General features: G+C 44.2%; 1 protein-coding gene across 2 annotated transcripts in view; it reads left to right on the top strand.

Moving 5' to 3' along the window:
• Positions 1–335: 335 nt before the first annotated feature.
• The window catches only part of PAFAH1B1 (platelet activating factor acetylhydrolase 1b regulatory subunit 1), a 67,207-nt gene continuing 61,177 nt past the window's right edge, over positions 336–6,365 (top strand). The window contains exons 1-2 of one of the 2 annotated variants that reach the window (XM_040243768.1): positions 336–2,323; positions 2,879–3,147. The gene's annotated coding sequence lies outside the window, so the exon portion shown is untranslated. The remainder of the gene's footprint in view (positions 2,324–2,878; positions 3,148–6,365) is intronic. The other variant, XM_040243767.1, reaches the window with a different exon arrangement.

Raw genomic sequence — 6,365 nt, 5'->3', positions numbered from 1 at the left:
AGAGAACCAGAACACATCTCTCCATATTAAGTTAAGCACACAACACAGTTTTCAGAAAAATTATAATCCAGGGACAGTTTTTACGCATTCCTCCCAAGTGAGTCTATTGTGTTTTGAAGGATTGCTATAAAACTAAAACCTGATCTCAATTTAATACATAATTACATAATGTACATTTTAAAGTATTCTGATTACCTGAGTCTATGAGCTCAAAGTATTGGGGTTAGTGCTACCTATTTGTATTAAATCAGTGTTTATAAATGTGATTCTGATTTCTGGGCAATTTTGTTGGCTTTTAGATTATTCATTTAAGAAATAAAGAACTGATATACTCAGGTGATTAAATTTTAATACTGTGATGTCAAGTAATAACATACACTTTAAAAGGTAAAAGTGAACTTAAGATGGATTCTTAGAACAAGGGATGTTAATTTATTTCAACTTTATTGACTGTTACTGGATGTGGCACAGACCAAACTTTTGTGCCTCATTTTGTTGTCCTTTCCCAACCAGAGAATCCCAGAACTGTAAACCGGGAAAAGACATACCAGAGGCCATTTGATTTCCTTCCCTGCCTTCAGGAAAGGGAGAACCCAAACCTTCCAGGCAATTCATTCATATTTTTCTTGAACAATCTGCAGAGTTAAGACACTTAAAACCTTCTTAAAAGGAAACTTATTTTGCTATCAAGTAAAAGTAATTGTTACATGAGTTGCCTGTGACTCCCTACTAAAGCCACATACTATACACATGCAGCATTTCCTAATTCTCACAAAAGCTTTACAATTTACATGTCTATTTTACAGAGAAACGGGGCTAGACACAGTAATTTAACCAAGGCCACACTTCCTTTATGTTGCTGATCCAGGATACACATTCAGGTTCTGCCATTAACCCAGTAGTTTCTCAAAGGTAATGTATTTACCTGCAAAAGGAAAACAATAAAATCAATAAACACAAGCCTAAACCTATGTTTCAGGCAAAGAGTTTCCTTGGACAATATAAATTAGTGATGAGATGATCACACTAGGTAACTCTTAATAAAAAAGAATATTCCACATAGGATAATCTAGAACCTCAAATCTGGCCTCTTTTAAATCAAATGTTTGTGTGGAACACATTTGCCTATAAATCTCCAAGATTTCATCTGCCATCTATTTCATCCCCCCAAACAGTAAACACACACACACACACTCTACACGGGAGCGCGCGCGCTCAAGCCTTGTAGGGATAAAGTTCCAGGTGTTTCTTTGGGCATCAGTTTCGAGACTTCCAGAGTCGCAGATGTGTGTATGCCTGCGTGTGACTAAGGAAAAGAATAGCTGAATCACATCTGAAAGCGAATTTTCTCAAATTAAAAAATCTCTAACAACTAGGCATCCCAGCAGGCTTTTAACCTCAACAGCTCTTCTCCCCAGACTAACCCAATCTACTCCCCCTCCCTCTCCCCGGTCCGTGAGAAATAAACCCGAAGGCCGAAGGTAGAAGGGGCGATATCCTGGCCCGGGCTCCGCTTTCTGAAGCCCACTGGGGCCCGGAATCCACGGTGCCAGATGGTCCCTGCTGTTGGCCGGGGAAAACGGAGAGCTCTCCGTTCGCGAGCAAGAGCAGGGCGTGGAGGTGAAGACAGCCGGAGTTCACCAGGGGCCGCAGCAGTCAGACGAGGGTCTAGGAAAAGGTTACTGAGAGCCTTTGCACAGGTTGGAGAGGCGTGCTGAGCGAAAATAAGTACCTCTTGCGCACACTTGTTCCCCACCCCACCTCTCTACAACGCCAAGCAGCATCAGCCCGCCAGCCTGCTAAGCGGAAGGCAGCCCGGCTCAGGGCCGGGCCCTGGCCCGCGCATGCGCCGCAGCCCCTCCTCCGCTCCCGGCCCCCCCTCCCCTCCCTCTTCCCCGCGGCTCTGGGGCGGCGGCGGCGGCGGCGGCGCGGTGACGTCAGGGCGTTGGGGCAGCTCCTGTGACAGACGGAGCTGGAGCGGCGGGGCGGCGGCGGAGTCCAGCGGCCGAGATAGCGAGTGAGCGAGCGGACGAGCAGCGACCCCGGGGTCCAGGGAGCGAGAAGAAGAAGGAGGGGAGCGCTCGGGCGCGAGCTCAGAGCCATCGCGAGCGCCGGGCTTGGGCTCGAGCCCCGGAACGGCTGAGGAGCCCGCCCGCTCCCCTCCCCTCCCCCTCCCCGGGACCGGGCCCAGCGCGCCATCCTCCCCCTCCCTCCTTCCCTCCCTCCCTCCTTCCTCCCTTCCCTCTCCCTCTCCCCCTCCCCCGCCGGTGGATGGGAGTGAAGGACGGAAGAGGCCCTGCGGAGGCGGCGGTGCAGCGCTCCGGTAAGGCGGGCGAGGGTCTGCGCCCTCCCTTAAGTCTTCTCCACCGCGCTCGGGCGGCTGCGGGCCGGGCCCCGGCGGCCTGACGATGTGGCTGCGCCGGTCCCCTCCCTCCCATTCTCCCCTCCCCCTGCCGCCGCCTCCTCCTCCTTCTTCTTCTCTCCTCGCTCTCAAAATGGCGGCCGCGACGGCCGTTGAGTGAGAGACACGGGAGGAGGGGGGGACAGGCCGGGTAGGGCGCTGCCCTCGCTCCCCTCCTCCCTGGCCCGGGTTCTGGGGGTGCCAGGGCCGCCGCGGCTCCACCCGCGGCCTTCCCCGGGAAGGGATCGCCTTCCTCCCTTGGTGACTTAGCAAGAAAAGTATTCTTGGGTAGGAAGGGCGTGGAGAGCAGGTCGCTCTCAGATCTTGGGGAGAGGGTTCGGCTCTCCTCTCCCTGTCCGCGGAAGAGAAGCTCCGCAGTCCCCACCCCACCCCGCGGCTGGCGCTCAGGGACCGGGCTCAAGCCGCCTCGGCACTGTCCACCGGCCTGCAGGCATTCCGTCCCCCACCTGTCCTTAGGATGGAGTTGACCTGAGAAGGATGGTCCAGCCTTTCCCTGGCTCCCCTGTGCGGTGGTTCAGCCCCTGCACCCACTGAGGAGGAGCGGCCTGACCCCACCGAACCATCCGCAGCATCCACCCACCAAATCCGGCAGGATTTTCTGCCGTCGGCTCCTTCAACGGGAGCTGCCTTTTGACGTTGTAACACTGAGCTTCGAGGCCCTCAGCCATTCTCCTTCGAATCTCCCCACTCGTATAGGAAACGCAGTGCCTGCCTTAACCTCCCAGGTGAGAAAATGCCTTTGAGGTGGTGAGCAAATTTTAACAGTACGTCTTTATAAACAGAAGAGTGGAGAGGAGGAGGAGGTTTTTCAGTATCTGAGACAAGAGAGGAAGGTGGCTTGGCTTTATTTGTTGTTCTGCCTTTCTTCCGTGACTTAGCAAGAAACTCCTTGGGAGGAAGACGGGAGATTTTCTTTTGGGGTTGCCGTTTGGGTCCAATCTATATCAGTCTTTTGGTTAAGAAATTGTGCTTTGGAAGCGAAGAACCAGATTTGTGGTCTCCGTTCTCAATGGGCGATGTCATGCCAAGGTCCCCCCCTCCCCCTTTCCTTAAGAGGCATCGGGAGAGAAGAAAGATGTTACTGTTCTTCCGACCTCTACTTTAACACACAATCCTTGAGATTTATAAGGTTTTAAAGGCTAAACAAAACAATTGTGTCGTTTTTGGTAATTCTATTTTTGTTGGGGGGTGGGTTGTTTTGTGTGAATTTCATTTTGAGCCTTGGGCGGAGGAGACCGTGCTTGGGCCTTTCATACCAGTAATGTCATCTCTCCCCTTTTGCCACGGTAGTATTTGCTTGAATTTTTTTTTTTTTAATTCCTTTTTTTGCTGCAGCGGAGCTTGATTGCTGCGGGGTTCAGTCTTTTAATCAGGAAAAATGTCCTGGTTGGGTAGGTCGATAGTGATATAATGTTGAATATATTAAAAGCTTTTACTTAAAGAATTCTGGTTTGGGTCTAAGGCATTAGCTACCTTTTAATCTCTCGTGGGTATCTTTCAGGACACAGTTTTGCAAAATAATTGGCAGTTGCAAATTGCAGTTTTTATTAAAGCATAAGCGTGATCTCTGTTTAGGGTGATTTATTCTTTCATGTTCTATTATAAATGATCATTGTTTGGATTGTTCACAAGGGGAGGATCTATCTCCTAAAACAAAGCTGTTATTTTTATAAATCAGAATGGAACCTAATTTTTCACAAAATATTTGTTTATCTTTATTTTGATGGAGCTAGCCCTATTTCAGTGCCTCTCCCACCTCTTTTTTTAAAAATGGGCTAATATTTGTGGATGCTGTGAACAGCCATTGAGCTGAGGAGACTGGGTGGAGTAAGAGCAGAAGCTGTGAAATGCTAGATTGCCCTTTCATAGCATTTTTGTCTTGCTTATGTTTGTAAGGTTATTTGATGCTAATTGGTGCTACAACAAAGGCATTTCTCTGTAGTAAATCTTAAAATCTCATGTTTTTAGTTTCTACCTTTTTTTTTGCAAGGTGGAGTAAAAAGCAGTGTCCCTGCTCTAAAGCAAATACTTATTGTCTGTATATTACCTGTATATATACATACACATACATATACATATGTACACACTTCTTAATTTTTTTTATTGTTTTAGTTAAGTAAATGTAAATTAACGAATGCCAGAAATATTTGGCAAAAAATAGTAGAAATATTGCGAAAATCTAATGAGAACATTGTAGATGTTTTCTTTAACTTTAGTTTGCAGTAAAACAGTAAAATCTGTGATTTTTAAATAATGAACATCAGAGCGAGTAAGAGAGGATAAGGTAATTTGTGTTAAATGCTCTTTAAGACCCTTTATCTTGTGTTGTCCTTTGGAAGAGATCTTTTAGTAAGGTACTGCCCTAAGAGAGGGTAGGTCATTATAATGTCTTGTATCAAGCATTCGTGTGAATAGATGTTCTCAGAAGGATGTCAGATTGATGTTGTAAATGTAGTTTTGATGGGCCTTATGACTGTTTGTCAGTGTATGATACGTTTTTATATTTTTGTTATTTTTAATGTGATTAAAAAGTAGAAGGGTTCATGTGGCAAGGAATGAGGTTAGTGTTATGTGTCTAACATATCCTAACCCTTAGTGTTTGTAGCTATAAGAGCGTACTAAGAGCCGAGATTTTTCAGTAGATTACTAGTTGTTTCGGAGTCTAAAATAATTTAACTTAAGTATGAGAGCTTTTACTTCCAAATGTGTATCTGGATATGTTTCTGATACATGTGGCAGAATCTTTTGCTTAATTTGGAGATCAGTTTTTAAAATTCTTAATAATCCTATACTTATGAAACTTTTAATGAGATTGGGATGGATTAATTTTTTAGTAGAATTACTTGGTATCTTTTTTTCCAGATACAGTTATTCTGGTATATAAAAAATTTATAGATGTTTCTGGAAGGGAGAAATCAGTATAATAATTTTTGGTTTTCCAGCTAGAACATACGTGTTTCATTATGTATGTTTTTTCAGTGTAAAGGTTTCTCTCTCTTATGCAATAAATGATACTGTATATATGACTTTATCTTACAGCTCATATTTTCAGTGTCCAAGAAAAAAGAGGATCTTTTTGTTTACCTGTGATTTGTATTATTCACAGTTTGTCCTCTTAATTAGTAAGCCATAGAAACTATGGAAGTTATCATCATTAGGATGCAGATATCTTAAAAAACATACCCAAAGTAAAACCTTAGGACAATTGAAATGAATTTTCCAATTCTTCCCATTGAGTTCTAAGGCAGTGAGTCATGCACTCTTCTGCCAAAGGGACTTGAGGCTTGGTTGGTTTAACCACGCCTGTCATGTCTGCTGTGGTCCTAAAAGAGATTTCTTTATTTGCCTGTAACTTTCTGTTGTGAAAATATTTCTCTATGCCTGGTAATCTGTTTTCATACACTTTGGAAAGAGAGATAGTTTAAAGTAGAAAATTCTTTGCCACTTTTACTGTACAGCTTTTTTTTTATATCACTTAAAAAGTTGCTGTATTAAAAATAAAACTATACAAAACCAAGAAACTGATGATGTATGACTTGTGAAAAGAAAAAGCAAACCTGTTCTCTTAGTGCTTAGCTGTAGAGTGACTCTTAGTTGCTCAAGGCCAAATGTTTTGAGAAATGTGTATTCCATGAAGAAAGATGCTGTATTATATAAGCCTACTACTAGGTAAGTGCAGTGAAGGCTTTCTGAGTTGTTTTAGCTTTGTTGCTGGTTTGACATGGCACTTTGGCTAGTCATTTAAGTGGAACCTTAGTTTAATTTCTGCTGTGTGTATAATTTTTAATCTTGTCATGGCAGTTAAAAATTGTTATTTGTGAAATGCTTTATAGTCTTTGGATGCAGATACTGTAAGGACTTGCTATTTTGATCTGTTGTTTTCTCTTTAAAAGATGGTGGCTTTTAGTTGAAACCTAGTTAGATTGATCTGTGCTTTTGTCAA

The sequence above is a fragment of the Oryx dammah genome, unplaced genomic scaffold, assembly GCF_014754425.2.
Source record: "Oryx dammah isolate SB20612 unplaced genomic scaffold, SCBI_Odam_1.1 HiC_scaffold_8, whole genome shotgun sequence".
Lineage (NCBI taxonomy): Eukaryota > Metazoa > Chordata > Mammalia > Artiodactyla > Bovidae > Oryx > Oryx dammah.
Note: the sequence above shows the minus strand (reverse complement) of the source record. Positions and strands in the feature narration are given on the sequence as shown.